Here is an 18,015-nt window from a genome sequence, read left to right as displayed (position 1 = left end):
TGCAGAGAGCTGCTGCCTTATTTAATCAATTTGCCCCATCTGCCCTGGTATGGCCAACAATTTCACTCTTTGTGTTTTACAGCTTTGGAAAAAGAACTTACCAGGAGTCTCTTTTTTTCAAAAAGACTTTCTTCTTTTCTCAGAAGAACATTTTTGTCTAAGTTGACTGTGATTAAGCCTAATGTTCCTTCTTATGTTATTGTGGTGACATTACAAGACAATGTGTTCTGTTGAAATATTCACTTTGTGTTCCAGTATAAAATGACACATTGTATCACCAGTCATTCACTTTTTCCCACAAAGAGAAATAAACAGTAAATTACGTAGGCTATCAGTGAATGAATAGTAAATGCCTTATGTACCTTTACTGTGATATTCCTAGATTTGATTTTAGTTAAGCTAGTATAATTACATCCATTTTCATGTACCTCTCTGTGTTTAGGTGACCCATGAGTGCCAGAAACAGATCCTGCTCTTCCTCCATTCTCCAAGCATGCAGCTCATCATCCTTTTCCAGACAGTTTTCTCGTGTGTTGATAGTAGATGTTTCACCACCCTGGTGGTCAGAGACATGTTCTGTTCTGTGTCAGGCCCTAGAGAATTTATTTTTTCTGGCCAGCAGTCTGGCAGAACCTGCTAAGTGTCTTTGCTATCAGTGTACAGCTGGCGTGCCTCCTACCCTTTGTGGTGAGGATAAGTATGTGTGTATTTACATCAGTGTTTGACTAGGTGCTGTACAGTTGGTTGGTGTTTAATAGACAAATGAAATTATGTATCTCTCTTCTGATTTCTTCCTTTAACCTTTTCATTCCTTCTTCTCATTCTCTTCACTAGCAAGTTAAGGGCAATTTGACACGTCTGCTATCCTGTATAGAGAGGGCTCAAGAGGGCTGCGTTCGGCAACGAGGTGCACTCCTTAAACAGGCAGTGCTGGACAGCCTGCAGTAGTTTAAACAATACATGTGTCATACAGTTCATGGGGACTTCAACAGCAACTGTGTGAAGGTGAGAACTTTCACTGCTAAAACTAAAGTGCTTTCAATTCCTTATGTATAAAGAAAATTATTGTGGCATGTTCACCAAAGACATTTATGAAGAAGTCATATTTGGTCACATTTTATGCCAAAAATTAAAGTATTTTGCAGAAAGAAATCTTTTTTTATTATTATTGTGAGAGTGAAATTCATAGTCTCTGTATAGTTAAGCTAATTTTACAATCTAGTTTTCAGCACTGTAAAATGAAAAAGAATAAATAAAAATATATAAATATTATAGTATGTATACATTGTGGCACCAATTGTTCTGCTTTTAAAAATTAATTTTCAAAATCATTGCAAAATTATTTGATACAGTAATATAATAGAGTAAAAACAAATATTTAGGGCCCTCTGATTTAGTGGACAACATGGACAGAATTATGGAATCAAAAGTGGAATTTACTGTATAACTCTAATAGAATTTGCCAAAATATGGATTAATAAATCAAAAGAATGGCTGTACTCTGTGAATGGTATCCGTAAATAATAACCACCCCAAAAGACTGCTATTTAAATATAAAGTCTTTGTGTGAATGGGCAGTGCAGTTCCCCTTCAGGAACTCGAGCTGCGTCGGAAAACGCTTTGGGAACACCTTCAGCGTGAGCAGCTCTGAATCACATATGAAATCAGTCCAATAGATGGGCGAGACGTCATGGGCGGGTGACGTTGTGACCAGGAAGCTATAAAAGCACGTGCGGTGGAACCGGCGTCAGCTTTTTGTCATTCAGCAAGCGCTCTGTGTGTGTCAGTCGCTATCTGTTTGTGAGTCTTATTTAGTGTTGTTTGTCCACTTATAAGCTCCATTATGTCAAGCTTCAGCCAAAAAGAAGCATTTGGGTGAGAGCAGACAACATTCAGGCTGTGTGTTCCTCCCTGCCCGTGCTATATTTCGGGTGGGGACACACACAGTTTGTGTGTTGTCTGCTTGGGAGCGAAGCACGCAGAGTCAGCTCTCGATCTCGCCAGTTGCACAAGCATCAGTTACACAAGCATATTATGCCTAATATTATAATGAGCAGCTTTACTGTGGAGCGGAGCTCGCGTAGTCAGCTCTCGGGAAAAAAGAGAAGGGGCTGATTGTGCTTTACCTGCTGTTAAAAACTCCACTCTCGCCGTGTCCGTGCCTGTGATCTTGCGGTTACGTCCCACTGCTGCTGAGGCACGGTGGCGATTGAGATTACAGGGATCGCACATGATCTGGCGGACGGGTTGGAGACGGGCTCTCCCTATCTCCACCCACGTTCCCTAGATCTAGCACTCTCTCTCGAGGTTCGGAAGCCTGCGTTGCGGTTTCTTCCCTCTCTGAGTGAGAGCTCGCTGCTGCAGCAATCTTTTTCCGAGGAGATTGATATTGTTTGTGTGACCAAGCGGCATTACATAATTCTGAGGATTTAAAATGAAGTATTTCTTCTGACTATGAGAAGTTAGATATATAGGCGCTCTTGGGAATAAATAAATAAATTAATACATTTTCTCGAATGAGAGCACGCGTTTACCTCTCTTCCTTTGAGGAGGTTGAGGTGGTCAACAGGGGCTGCTGGGCGGGAGTAGCCCCAACCAACTGTGTTCCAGCTCCTCATATAGGGAATGTCATTTCTCGTACTCCTCAGAATTTAGAGTCAGAGTGACGGTCCTGGGCCGAAGGTTTCTAGCGGAAGGTAGATCTGCGGACCATCATTCCCGCTGGATAGTCTTCAGCTAAAACTTCCTGACGCCTAGGGCCCAGGACTTCTGAGGGCCGGCCCCCTCTGGGGAAGAGTGGTGTACACCACATTATATGGTGCCCGTCTCTCCTCAGTGCTCTCAGGAGATCGATCTGCCAACCCTGCCACCTACGGTGCTTCAGGGCACAGCGGTCTTCAGCAAGCGCTTCTCTCAGTCACCGCCCGGAAACGTAGCGGTGCTAAGAGGCTCGCTACCTCTTGGGAGGTTTCTAGGGCAGCTAGTTCGGCCGTTCCCTGCCGGTCCGCCGCTTCAGGGCCCCGACCTAGCCGCTCTAAGTGCACCAGAGGCCAGTCTCGAGAGACTAGTTCCCTTAGAAGGTCACCTGGCGGCGTGGGAGCCCCTGCCAAGCGTGTCTCATTGGGTCCTGCCCCGATCAGGCTTTGGTTCTATCAGTCTAGTCTTCCTAGGAGATGACTTGGGTCTGAGGACCGTCGTTTTCAATAGGAGTCTTCAGCTTAGAGAGTCCTGATGCCATGGCTCAGGACTTCGGAAGGCAGGCCCCTCTGGAGAAGAGTGGTGTACACCTCATTATACGGTGCCCGTCTCTCCTCAGTGCCCTCAGGAGATCGTTCTGCCAACCCTGCCACCTACGGTGCTTCAGGGCGCAGCGGTCTAACTTGATATTAGCTCAATCTGAGCAGATGGCGGTTCGGCATCGAGATGCCATTCTCGCTCACATGAAAGAGCTGGGGTTTAGACTTAACACCAAAAAAAGTGTGCTTTCTCCAGTACAGAGAACCACTTATCTGGGTGTGGTGTGGGATTCGACCACGATGCAGGCACGTCTGTCTCCTGCTCGGTTCGAGTCGATCCTCACTGCAGTTGCGAGAGTGAGAGAAGGCCGGTCACTCAATGTCAGCAGTTCCAGAAACTGCTGGGTCTGATGGCAGCTGCGTCCAACGGGAGACCTTTTAGCCTGCTGTACATGAGAGCCCTACAGGGGTGGCTCAAGACCAAGGGGTTCTCCCTGATGGGAAACCCGCTCTGCATGCTCAAGGTCACGTGGCGATGCCTACGTGCATTAGACATGTGGAGTAACCTTGGTTCTTGTCTTAGGGCCCGGTGCTGGGAGCTCCTTGTCGCCGCGTAATGCTAGCGACAGATGCATCCCTCACAGGTTGAGGAGTGGTCATGAGTGAGCCAGCGGTCTGTGGAGCGGCCGCCATCTCACGTGGCACTTCAACTGCCTGGAGATGCTGGCCGTGTTTCTTGCATTGAAACACTTTCTCCCAGACCTAAGAGGTCGCCATGTGTTGGTGCACCGATGACATAGCGGCGGTCTCTTAAATCAACCACCAGGGAGGTCTGCGTTCATGCCCCCTTTTCAGGCAGGCGCACCAGATCCTTGTCTGGTCCCAGGGCAAACTCCTCTCTCTGAAAGTAGTTCACATTCCTGGGCATCTCAATATGGGAGCAGACATCCTGTTGAGGCAGGGGCCAAGGCCCGGGGAATGGAGACTTCACCCCGAGGTGGTGAAGCAGATATAGAGAGTTTTTGGCCAGGCTCAGGTGGACCTGTTTGCGACTCGAGAGACATCGCACTGTTCCCTCTGGTTCTCTCTGACTCATCCAGCTCCTCTCTGACTGGATGCTATGGTACAGATGTGGCGAGGCTTCTTCTGTACGCCTTTTTGCCCGATCGCTCTGCTCCTGGGTGTCCTTCTACTATTAGTAGCCCCGTTCTGGCCAGTCCAAGTATGGTTCTCGGACCTGATTTCCCTTCTCGACGGCTCTCCATGGGAGATTTCCATCAGGAGGAATCTCCTCTCACAGGCAGAGGGTACTATCTTCACCCCCGCCCGGAGCTGTGGATGCGTGGGGTGTGGCCCCTGGGGGGGGCACAACTCGCAGCTTCCTGTCTCTCAACTGAGGTTGTTGAGACCATTCTCCAATCCAGAGCTCCCTCTACGAGGAAACTGTATGCCCTGAAGTGGAATCTTTTCGCTTCTTGGTGCGGCGACCACCAGCTCGACCCAGTTTACTGCCCAGTTGGTACAGTGCTGGAGTTCCTGCAGAGCCATTTGTCTGCAGGGTTGACCCACTCCACCTTGAAAGTCTATGTGTCGGTGGCCAGTCAGTGGGCAGACACCCTGTAGTTACACGTTTCCTCTAGTGTTGGGCGATATGGTCATTTTTCAAATCGGCATATCGTCAGTCCATGAGATCGCCGATAGATGATATTATCGTGCATGGGTGGGTGGGGGCAAGAGAGACTCCCTGTACTTGTCATAGGCTATTTCATAATAGGCTTTTTTAAGCTGCAACACTGGTTACGTCACTTTCCCACCGCGGCACCGACCCCCACCGTCGTTTTGATTTTTTATAGTAATAAAAATCATTTAGTTCAGTAAAAGAACAGACACTACAATTAAAAACTGAACGCGGATGCTCAATGCAGCATGCCGAATGACAGTCGCATCACAGATCAGATTTCATTTATCCAGTGAGGAGAGTGAGTCGAGCTGACTGACAAGAAGAGTGAGATGAGGTGAGACAGACAAGACTATGGCGGATGATTTAGTTTAGAAACTAAATGCAAAAGCGCCTGTTTGGCAGTATATTGGACTTTGAAAAGCCTGTTGACTTTTGCTGTTTATCTAAGGAGATTTTGGAAGTTTATTATTTATTAATATATATACTTATTTAATTGGTTCCACAGTGTTTGCTGATTTTTACTTTATTTAAACTTTGTGTAATTTATTTCTTTTATTTGACATCAAGGTGTATGCCTTGCCTCCAAGCTTTTTTATTAGTTTTGCTAATAAACTTTCTACGTTTCTTATTTATTTGGTTATATATTATACATGTTTACTCATTTCCAGTGTTGTATACCTATTTAAACTTTATGTAAGTTATTTGTTATTTTATATTAGGCATAGCCTGCCCTATAGCATGTGTTTTTATTCATATTGTTAATAAAAGTTCTATGTTTTATATATAGGCTAAAGTGTGTTTGACTTTGTATTTTGTTGTTGCATTCGAAAGTGAAAGTAAAATGCACACAAAAATTTCCTCACCGTCACAACCTTATTTCATAACTATTTGGTGTTTTAAACCACGTGCGAGAGAGAGAGATGAAGCCTATGGAAGCACCACGAATCTAAATAATATACTTTCAAACATACTCATAAACTAACATGTTAAATACACAAATATTTAAAACAGCTAGTTCATATATATTCGGATACAACAGTGATACATCACTATTAGGACCTATTGTCCTGTGACAAGATTGCCGCATCGACGCATGGAAGGTCTGCAAAATCAAACGGTGAAAATCAAAAGTAGATTTATTTTAAAGACCAACAGTTTAACACTAAGTATTGGACATAACACGTTAAATATAAAGTATTTAAAACAGGTAAGTTAATATATTTGAAGTAAATTTAAATTAAACAGATACATCAGTCATACAGCGCTCCGGACCGCACGTCCCATGATGAGCCCGACAAACCACCACAGAAACAAGAATGAGATGCGTTCTAACATAACTGTGGCATTAAACTCAGTTAGTGAGGGCTCGGTTCAAATATGTCACATATATAGGCCTTTCAGATTACTTGTTAAAGTGCAACGAAATACCTTAGCAGACGATATGTGTCTGTGTTTGGAGACTCCTTCACCGGCTACAGGCTCCTCATTTGCGCGCACGTGTGTGTGTGTGAAATACAGTGCTGAATGAAAAAGCGGGGCAATTTGATAATAATAGCCGAATTATAATGGGCCACCTAATAATAATAATAATTATTATTATTATTATTATTTAATACATTAATAGGAGAATGAGCCTAAAATCATCTTGACTATCGACAAAGACATCTGCTATTGTCGATATCTCTGACTATCGTCGATGCACAATACTATCGTCTATCGGCACAACCCTAGTTTCCTCCACGGTGCGCTGAGGCTGAGGCGTCTGGCCAGAGAAGCTTATTCTAAGCGGTGGATCAGGATCCTTTTTCATAGCCTTGAGTCCTCTGATCTCCCCTCTCCTTTAGGGGTCAAGGCTCACTCCTTCTAAAGTTGGCCTTTGGGATGCTGTGGGATGTCCCCGCCTACTTTGTCAGGTGCCTACCTACATTCTGCGCCACTCCTGGCTCCTTTCTTTTGCCTTAGCTGTGCTCTTCCACACTAGGCAGGGATTTGTAAGTCTGGCCGCATGGGCATACTCGTTCCCAGGCCCGTAACCAGATATGAGGCCACCGAGGTCCGGACCTCGGTAAATTTTTCATGTTCAAAAATAAAATGTGCTCTTTGAATGAATAATTTGCTGTTAAACTCCTCATATGAATGCCTGCATGACATGTATACTTCAGTTTAGACAGTTTGCAAGAATGTTTAGCGTCCCTGTTATGAAAATGATCGCTGCGAGACGCTGGCGGAGTGAACGAGACTTTAGAGAGTTGTGAGTGAGCTTGCTGGCGCAGTTACCAGATCCAGTTATTATAAGCGTTTTTGGACTTGTCTTTTCCACTTAATTTAACACTTTAGAAAGTTAATAAAATAGGAAGTTGCAGTATATAGTCAGAGATATCTTTATATTATCTTATTTGCAAAAGATTGGGAAAAAAAATGTTTATTTTTATTTATTTTTAGTTTTTTGTTTGTTTTAGTATCAATATCTGGCAACACTGCATTGCCGGCACTTAAACTGAAAGCAATCAAAAAAGCCCATTGACAGGTTTTTGCTGACAGGATAAGACATTCGTTAAGGGAAACGCAAAAATGATCATGATATTATCTGTCATAAACGTTATCAACGCTGTCAAAAACAGTAGCATTTAACACGAGTACACACAGATCTGTAGAACAAGTAGGTTACAGAATTAAATGAAATACGCAAAAACTAGCCATGAAGAAGTCTATGCTATGTCATTCAGTATAGTTCAATTTTCACAAATCATGCTATAAACTTTCATAAGAGCACTAGACAAAGTTATTGTAATTATGTATTGTTGCAATAAACAACTGATAAAATTATCCACCCTTAATTATAAGCTAGTAAAGTATTAACACATTTTGATGCAATAAATAGGGTATGATTTAAAAATAATCATCCCTCCAAAACATAGAAAACATCTTTCACAAACATCTACATGTCTGTCTCCTTTAAAGTGTTTATAGTGTACATAATGAGTTGTATTTGTAGGGGTTATTATAACACAAATCCCCATCATCAGGGAACCATGGTTACATTCGTAACCTGGAGACGTTTTGTCTACTACACTCAAGCATGTGTGGCACGTGCTGTATCAGTATATGAGGACACGCCACATGAACTTCATCTCCACACCTCCAGATCTGAGGGTTCACTTAAAGGGGTCCTATTATGCTCTTTTACAAAGTCTTGATTTTGTTTTGGGGGTGTACTAGAACATGCTCTCATGCTTGGTGGTTCGAAAAACGCATTATTTTTCACATAATTTACATTATTACAATACCTCTCTCCCCAGGCTGGCACAAACAGCTCGATTAGTTCCGGCTTTGATGAAGGTCCACCTTCCGAAAAACTAAATGTGATGTGATTGGTTAGCTGTCCCAGTGCGTTGTGATTGGCGAACAGCTTCGACGGTGTTTCAGTACTGCCACGCCCCCTTGCTCCGTCTTTCAACAAAAGCTTTTGGCGAATCCGGCAGTGGCACTTCTCACTCGTGATGTGGAAGCGGTCCTCAGTAAAATGCGCAGCACACAATAGCAAATTGGGGTTATAATGCTCAGGAACAGAGTTAAAAAGTAAATTGCAGCCACTGTTTCCTGACATCATCCGCTTTCAGAAGTGAAAAAAAACAGCGTTTCAGGCAGTCGCACATCGGATGAGAAGCGCAGCGTTGCGCCACGTCTTTAAAGTTCAAATACATTATTTTCTATGAGTGTAGGCACACCGGCGGCGCTGTTCGGCGTCTGTCCGTGGCGTCCAGCTACGTCGTGTTGTACTTGTAAGAATTGTTCTAGAACAGTGGTTCTCAATCCCAGTCCTCGCGTACCCCCGCTCTGCAAGTTTTGCACGTCTCTCTTTGTTAACACACCTGATTCAGATCTTAATCTCGTTAGAAGTGAGCTCCGTGCATAAACTGTGTTCCGATTGACTACAAAATGTGCAGAGCGGGGGTACGCGAGGACTGGAATTGAGAACCGCTGTTCTAGACATGCCAAAAATTTGAGGCTACAGCACAGCAGCTCTTCTTCCTGGTTTTCTCTGACGCACTAACTCTGCAGCAGCACTTCTTCTTCATCGTCTCGGCTGATGCAGTCACTCAACCAAGAGCTCTAACCACAACCTCGCCCCTCCCCACCCCCCAACCATTCGAATTTCTGTAGGCGGGAATTCTTTGTAATGAAATTCTAATGAGCCGCTTTGTGATATTATAAAGCCCGGAAACCATACGCTTTAGTCCAAACGAGCTGTTTGCTGTAGTTTTTGAAAATTGATTTTTTTAAAACTAAATATCTCCCTTTGGAGTGGACTTTGAGATTTGCAACTTTCTAGATCTTTTTTATGCCCAAACATACACACTACACACTGACTAAAATTAAAAAATTGAAAAAGCATAATAGGACCCCTGTAATGAACATTTCAACATTTAATTTGATAAAACGTTGCTTCGTTGCTTGAACCTGCAAAAATAAAAGTTTTAACTTGAAGAAATTATGTCAGAAATACATTACTATTATAGAGTAGAATGTACTTTTCAAAGTAATAATTATTATAATAATAATTTATTCGTTTTTTAAGGAACATCACACTAACACAGACCACATGGCCCTCAGTAGCCACTCTTCTCTCAGCAGGCTCCATTAAAACCCAACACTAATGTCCCCCCACAGGAAGTGCAGCAGAGGACAAGTGCATTTAATCAGATTATACAGAATATTTTTTGTGTGTCCTAAATGGGATTATATGGTGTATATGGGTTTGGTCTCACTTTGCAGTGACAATACAGTATATAACAGTGCTATTATAATTATGCCACAGATGTCTATCTTAAGATGAGAGGAACACAGAAGCTTTGATGTATGTGATTGTAGAACTCTCTTTGTGACTCTGTTCAAATATGAAACAGAACATGTAGCAATGATTTGTACAAGTTATTTATGTGGTACAGGGCACAGATTTGATGACTGGTTTATTTGTATCCTTAAATATGTTCTACAGTCTCATTCTTCACACAATTACATCACAGAGAAAGATGTTTTTGTGCTGTGTAGTTTGTGAGAGATATCTCCCTCACATTCTGAGTTGGAATATATATCAACAAGAAAGACAGCTAATGACCATAATCAGCTTTCAACCATGCAGTCATAAAAACAGGGACATTACAGTGTGTTGGCTTTGAGGCCTTATGGGTACACTGTGTGAGTATTGTTTGGAAATGTTGACAGAATTCTGGCATGACTGGTGATTTACAGAAAAACAGCATATTTTCTCAAAATCACTTTCTGTTGGCTGTTACAATCTTGAATCCATTTACCAAAAACAGGGTTGATAAACTATAAAGTGAATTATTATAAACAGACATGCTGGCTTAGCTGATTTTTGACTTGTAAACTGCATACTAATGCTGATGAATTTACATTTTTTAAGGTGACGGTATTAACCTGTCAGTCAGGACAGACAGTCCTCCGACAGCTGGAGCAGGGCCTGAAAACTCTGATCTGATTAGTCTGTGCAGGCTTCTGGTGGTTCACATCACATTACAGCAGAGTCTCTCAGACAGATCTCCAGCCTGTAGCCTTGAGACACCATCTTTAGAAGATGACCAGGAAGGTAGGACAACATATTTAGTCATAACGTTAGAGATATTCTTAGTCACTGAGAAGGTAGGTGAGCAATGGAACACTGTTCTGCAACATCTGAAAAAATACATTTTTAATATGTTCAATAAATAAAAGGAATCAGCTACATACCACAACAAATTTAAATTCAAAATGGGTTTTGCATGATGCTTTGTACGGTGTGTATGTTTCTGCCAAAACTCTGAGCCCACACTTGTTTTCTGCATAATTGCTTTAATTAAGGTTTTGTGGTTGACGGTCTCAGGATTTCATACCACAGACTGAGTGAAATTAGATCCCAGGGTAAAAGAGCAAACCAGGCATCCATTTAAAAAAAAAAAAAACAGAGCCAAACATTCAAATGTTTGTGTGATCTGATAGGTATTAATGTAGAAATCAAGGGATCTAGAGGAACATGGGGAAAGTTTATGTCTGTACATTTATAAACAACATGAAATTCTATATTTGCATAAATTTAAGGAATCTCTCTTTCTCTGTTTTAAAGGGGGTCATATGATGCTTTTTTTAAAGATCATTATTTTGTGTATTTGGTGTAACAGAATATGTTGACATGCTTTAATGTTCAAAAATACTGTATTTATTTTTCAAATACTGTACATTATTGTAAGTCCTCTATGCCCCGCCTCTCTCAAACTCTTAGTTTTCTACAAAGTCCTTCCTTCCGACAAGTGCAGTCTGCTCTGATTGGCCAGCTGACCCAGTGCATTGTGATTGGCCGAACACCGCAAGCACTCGTCGGAAATGTAACGCCCCTTACCATAATTGCGAGCTTCATCTTTCAAAATAAATGTAAAGACAGAGCCCGAAAGGGGAACAGAGTCTCGTGACAGACACAGTGATGAATATGTGTTTGCAGTACACAAGCCATGGTTAAGACAGCTGACTCCACTGTGATGTGTCTCTCTCTCTCTCTCTCTCTCTCTCTTCCTTTCTTATTCTCTCTCTCTCTCTTTATAGCTTCTCTGAATGTGAATGGGGCTAGAGATATTGGGAAAAGGTTTCAATTATATGAGAAAATTTATGTCTTGCTTGTTCAAGAAATGCTCAGTGATTTATTAAATGGTTCTGACTGGGCTAAAGAATTTGATGGGCTTTCTGTTTTAAGTCATTTGACTTCAACCAGTAGTGGGGTTGCCATTCTATTCTCTAATAATTTTATTCCCTGTTCTTATCAGGTAGAGGAGGTTATAAAAGGCTGGCTTTTGAAAGTTGTTGCCCAGTTTGAAAATTATTCTTTTATTTTTATCTGTGTGTATGTCCCAGTCAATGCCTTGGAAAGAATGTTTTTTCTAGATACTCTGAGTAATGTTTTATGCAACTGTAACCCTGAGAATTTTTTGTTTTTAGGGGGAGATTTCAATTGCACTGAGAGCATCCTTGATAGGAATCATGTTGAACCACACATGCCCTCACAAAAATGACTTATTCAGTTATTGAAAACCCATGAGATTGTTGATGTTTGGAGGAATTTCCATGGTATTCAAAAGTATAAAAGTATCAAAAGTATTCATGATATACTTGGGCTCATGCTTATGATAACTTGATTTCACTGGCAAGGTTGGATAGATTTTATTGTTTTAAACACCAGCTTAATCTTTTTAGAAGCTGTTAAATTTGTCCAGTGGGTTTGTCTGATCACAGTTTGTTACAGTGTGTTGTATCTCGTAGCTCCATCAAGCCAAAAAGTGCCTATTGGCATTTTAATAGCAACTTATTGTGTGACAATAATTTTAAAGATATTTTTAAAGAGTTTTGGAATAATTTTAGAACTACAAAATCTTATTTTCAATGTTTGCAGCAGTGGTGGGATATTGCAAAAGTACAAATTAAACAGTTGTGTCAGCAATATACTCTCAATGTCACAAGAGACATTACCCGTTCATTGAAGACAATTGAGAAAGAATTAGAAGAGCTTCAGATGCTTGTTGATAGTACATGTAACTTGGCTCATTTTGACTCCCTTAATAAGAAGAAAAACATTTTAGTTAAATTATTAGATACAGTTACACAAGGAGCTCTGGTCAGATCACGCTTTCAGAGCATAGAATTGATGGATGCACCTTCTAAATTTTTCTTCAATTTGGAGAAGAAGAATGGACAAAGAAGATTTATACATGCTTTAAGATCTGATGGTGGAGCTTTGCTGTCAGACCCTTCTGACATTCGAAGAAGAGCAGTTAGTTTTTATGAAGAATTGTATAAAAGTGAACTCATGCATGAACAAACTGCTAATGTCTTCCTTGAGAATTTGCCTCAGTTATCTGAAGAGGCTAATGCTGATCTCAGCAAAGCTTTAACTCTGGAGGAGTTGGAAAAAGCTCTTCAAGGCATGGAATGTGGGAAAGCACCTGGAATTGACGGATTGTCAGTTGACTTCTATAAGTCTTTTTGGCCGAAGGTGGGTCCGGATCTATTGGAGGGGCTGAAGGAAAGCCAGGCCAGTGGGCGGCTACCCACAAGTTGCCATAGAGTGATTCTCACCTTGTTGCCAAAAAAGGGAGACCTAAATTACATTAAAAACTGGAGACCAGTCAGTTTGTTGTGCAATGAATATAAACTGCTTTCCAAAGCTCTGGCAAATAGATTAGGAGAAGTTTTGGAGCAGGTGATCCATCCTGACCAGACCTATTGCATACCTGGAAGACAAATTTTTGATAATATATCTTTTATTAGGGATGTTTTGGACCTTGGTAAAAGTCTCAACTTAGATTTTGGCCTTCTGTCACTCGATCAAGAAAAAGCTTTTGATCGAGTTGAGCATAAGTTTTTATGGGATGTTTTAGAGGCATTTGGCTTTAGTTCCAATTTTATTTCAATGGTTAAGGTTTTGTACAGTGACGTTGAGAGTATTTTGAAAGTTAATGGTGACTTATGCACTCCTTTTAAGGTTTTTAGAGGTGTAAGGCAAGGGTGTGCTTTGTCAGGTATGCTCTATGCTTTAGCAATTGAGCCTTTTTTAAGTAAGTTAAGAATCTGATGGTGGAGCTTTGCTGTCAGACCCTTCTGACATTCGAAGAAGAGCAGTTAGTTTTTATGAAGAATTGTATAAAAGTGAACTTATGCATGAACAAACTGCTAATGTCTTCCTTGAGAATTTGCCTCAGTTATCTGAAGAGGCTAATGCTGATCTCAGCAAAGCTTTAACTCTGGAGGAGTTGGAAAAAGCTCTTCAAGGCATGGAATGTGGGAAAGCACCTGGAATTGACGGATTGTCAGTTGACTTCTATAAGTCTTTTTGGCCGAAGGTGGGTCCGGATCTATTGGAGGGGCTGAAGGAAAGCCAGGCCAGTGGGCGGCTACCCACAAGTTGCCATAGAGTGATTCTCACCTTGTTGCCAAAAAAGGGAGACCTAAATTACATTAAAAACTGGAGACCAGTCAGTTTGTTGTGCAATGAATATAAACTGCTTTCCAAAGCTCTGGCAAATAGATTAGGAGAAGTTTTGGAGCAGGTGATCCATCCTGACCAGACCTATTGCATACCTGGAAGACAAATTTTTGATAATATATCTTTTATTAGGGATGTTTTGGACCTTGGTAAAAGTCTCAACTTAGATTTTGGCCTTCTGTCACTCGATCAAGAAAAAGCTTTTGATCGAGTTGAGCATAAGTTTTTATGGGATGTTTTAGAGGCATTTGGCTTTAGTTCCAATTTTATTTCAATGCTTACGGTTTTGTACAGTGACGTTGAGAGTATTTTGAAAGTTAATGGTGACTTATGCACTCCTTTTAAGGTTTTTAGAGGTGTAAGGCAAGGGTGTGCTTTGTCAGGTATGCTCTATGCTTTAGCAATTGAGCCTTTTTTAAGTAAGTTAAGAGCTGATTTGTATGGATTGCATATTCCAAAATGTCTAAATGTGTTTAAATTATCAGCATAAGCTGATCAGCATAAGATTTCAGAGTGTTTTCATCTACTAAAGTAAATTGGTCTAAAAGTGAAGCCATTTTGTTTGGGAGATGGCTAAATGGAGAACCAAAGCTCCCAGATGGTTTAACTTGGACTAGGGAGGGCTTCAAGTATCTTGGAGTGTTTTTAGGTAATGAAATGGTTGTACAAAAAAACTTTGAAGTAATTGGTGAAAAAATAAAGGGTCGCCTTGATAAATGGAAATTTTTGCTTCCAAAGATATCATATAGAGGCCGTATATTGATTATCAATAACTTGCTAGCATCCTCTCTATGGCATCGGTTAATGTGTGTTGATCCTCCGTCAAAATTCTTATTCAAAATTCAATCAATTCTGATTGATTTTTTTTGGGATAAACTGCACTGGGTTCTAAAAGCTGTTCTGTATTTGCCCAAGGAAGAGGGTGGTCATGGACTTATGCATTTGCAGAGCAGGACAGCAGCTTTTCGGCTTCAATTTGTACAGAGACTTTTGTTTGGACCAGTGCACTCGAACTGGAGATCTATAGCTTTCATGGTTCTGCAGTCTTTTGGAAGCCTGGGTATGGACAGGTCTTTGTTCTGGTTGAATCCCAAAAAGATGGATTTATCCAAGTTTCCAATTTTTTATCGTAATGTTTTGAAGGTGTGGACTTTGTTCACTGTGCAAAGACCCTGCGGAATAAGTTCCTTATACTGGTTGTTACAAGAACCTTTAGTCTGTGGTTCACGCATGGACATATCACTTAAGGGCCCTTTCCCTGCACTCAATGGAATTCTCCTCACTTCTAAGGTTACAACCCTTGGGTGCCTATTACAGTCAACGGGAAAAGACTTCAAACATATTGACTTAGTTGCTGGACATTTGGGCCTTCATTCAAAACGTACAGTCGCTAAACTTCTTGAGAAATGGAGAGCTGCTCTCACAGCAGAAGAAATCAAGTTGCTGGAGGACTACTATGCGGGGTTAATTGTTCCAAACAGTGATGATTGATTCCCTGTTTTGCCATTATCTCCCAATTTAGAAGATTGTAAAGGTGTTTTCTTGCACTGTGAAGATGTGACACTAATTGGCCTAAAGCCAGCTTCTGGAAAAGAAATGTATAAAATGTGTGTTGAATCTTTAAACAAAGTGTTTTTAAATAATAGAGTGGATACTCCCTGGCGTAATATTTTTTTGTTTTGTTTTATTTTAAAATAAAGCCCATTTTCTGCAACACTGAGTCCTCGCCTCATCCCTCTACCCGGAACCCTGACACTATGTCACTAGAAAAAACAAAATTGAACGAAACATGAGTTATAGTTTATTGGCAGTTTTTTTTAAGTCAGTAAAATCTAGAATTCTCATTGATTTTCGTTATTTTAAAGCTATGGATGATCTTCTTTCTTTTGACTTGATCTGGTGCAATGGTGGAGCTTTGTGTGAGGTTTTTGAAAATACTTTGGTTTTTGGCCCAAATTTTGCTTAATTGTGTCTGTAAATTGACTTGATTTTCTGGATAATGTGTTAATATTGTGGTAATAAAGTTTTTTTCGAAATCGAAATCTCTCTCTCTCTCGCTCGCTCGCTCGCTCGCACGCACACACACACACACACACCAAACAGTCAATAGCAAATACTTAAACTAATAACAAAACAGCAGCTGATTCTGAATTACTTCCTCACCTAGGTTCACGAAATGGTCGTCCATAAAATGCATTGCTGTTCTGTTGTAAGTAATCTTAAAGATTTCTAAATGCATCTACTTTCGGAAGGCCAAATAAAGTGCTTTTGCTTTCGCCTAGAAACACACAGTGTCTCTCTCCCTGACATGGCTGCGTCAACACTAACTGCGGTTACTGAAACCACGCCTTCTTTCTTTGCGTGCACATTTGGGTGGCATTATGCTAATATTTCCACATAGTGAGGTACAGGGGCGGACTGAGACAAAAATTCAGCCCTGGCACTGTAGCCACACCAGCCCACATTACCACACCGACACAGCCCCCCCCACGGACACACACATTCACTACTTACATTTGTGTACAGATGGTGAAATAATATAAGCAGTACCATATACAGTGGTGTGAAAAAGTGTTGGCCCCATTCCTGATTTCTTTTTTTTTTTGCATGTTTGTAACACTTTAATGTTTCAGATCATCAAACAAATTTAAATATTAGTAAAAGATGTTGGCCCCCTTCCTGATTTCTTATTTTTTTGCATGTTTGTCACACTTTAATGTTTCAGATCATCAAACAAATTTAAATATTAGTCAAAGATAACACAAGTAAACACAACATGCAGTTTTTAAATGAAGGTTTTTATTATTAAGGGAAAACAAAATCCAAAACTACACGGCCCTGTGTGAAGAAGTGTCTGCCCCCTAAACCTAATAACTGATTGGGCCACCCTTAGCAGCAACAAATCAAGCGTTTGCGATAACTTGCAATGAGTCTGTTACAGCGCTGTGGAGGAATTTTGGTCCACTCATCTATGCAGAATTGTTGTAATTCAGTCACATTGGAGGGTTTTCGAGCATGAACCGCTTTTTTAAGGTCATGCCACAGCATCTCAATAGGATTCAGGTCAGGACTTTGACTAGGCCACTCCAAAGTCTTCATTTTGTTTTTCTTCAGCCATTCAGAGGTGGACTTGCTGGTGTGTTTTGGATCATTGTCCTGCTGCAGAACCCAAGTTACATTACAATCTGCGAAGGAGTGGAATCAGAATTGGGCATAAAATACTCTTCAGAATCATTCATATATGTGAAAATGGGCTGAGAACTGAACGAATCGTTGTAATCTGGCTCAGACTCAAGACAGATTCCTGTCTTTGTGGCGGTTTTTCTGCTGATTAAGGGAGAATATGAGACTTCTTCACCACACAACTGGTTGTCAAAAGCAAAAATGCTGCAAAATGCATAATATTTAGTGAGGAAATGTGACGTGCTCTTGAAAAACAGAATCAACATCCAAAAACAAGTACCGGGTTTCATTCAGCTGATATGATACGGGGCGGTGGCGTAGATATTACATTTTATTTGCTGACATCTTAGACAGGTGCATCGCCTGCAAGAGCAGCCAGAAGAAAGACTGAATAGATATTTCGAGTTCTATGAAGACAAACATGTTTTCTTTAGAGGATTGATGAATCCTTCACAGTAAGAGCAGGAGCATGAATTAAGAGAGTGAAGAGAGTTTGATGATCTGAAACATTAAAGTGTGACAAAAATGCAAAAAAATAAGAAAACAGGAAGATGGCCAACACTTTTTCACACAACTGTATGTAACAGATATTTAAACATTTAATGTATGTGTCTGGCAAACAATGCTTACTACTTTTTAAAGAGCACACGTTTATAACAAATTTACACATACAGTTAAAACAAAAGAAAAAGAATCTGAGGATGTTGTAGAGTTGTGTGCTGTCTGTTTATGCCATTTGTCTGCTGTTACTGTCATTCTCTACAGTATGTTGTTCTTTGTTGTCACTGTCTGTCTGTTGGGTTTTTCCTACCTCCACCATACTCCTCCCTGTCTCTGCTTGACCTACTGTAGCATTCTTCCTCACAGCACTGGTGTTGAAAGACCAG

General features: G+C 40.9%; 1 pseudogene; it reads left to right on the top strand.

Moving 5' to 3' along the window:
* Positions 1-449: 449 nt before the first annotated feature.
* LOC107571933 (meiosis 1 arrest protein-like) overlaps positions 450-18,015 on the top strand; it is a 63,441-nt pseudogene continuing 45,875 nt past the window's right edge.

The sequence above is a fragment of the Sinocyclocheilus grahami genome, unplaced genomic scaffold, assembly GCF_001515645.1.
Source record: "Sinocyclocheilus grahami isolate Dianchi unplaced genomic scaffold, SAMN03320097.WGS_v1.1 scaffold1671.1, whole genome shotgun sequence".
NCBI lineage: Eukaryota > Metazoa > Chordata > Actinopteri > Cypriniformes > Cyprinidae > Sinocyclocheilus > Sinocyclocheilus grahami.
Note: the sequence above shows the minus strand (reverse complement) of the source record. Positions and strands in the feature narration are given on the sequence as shown.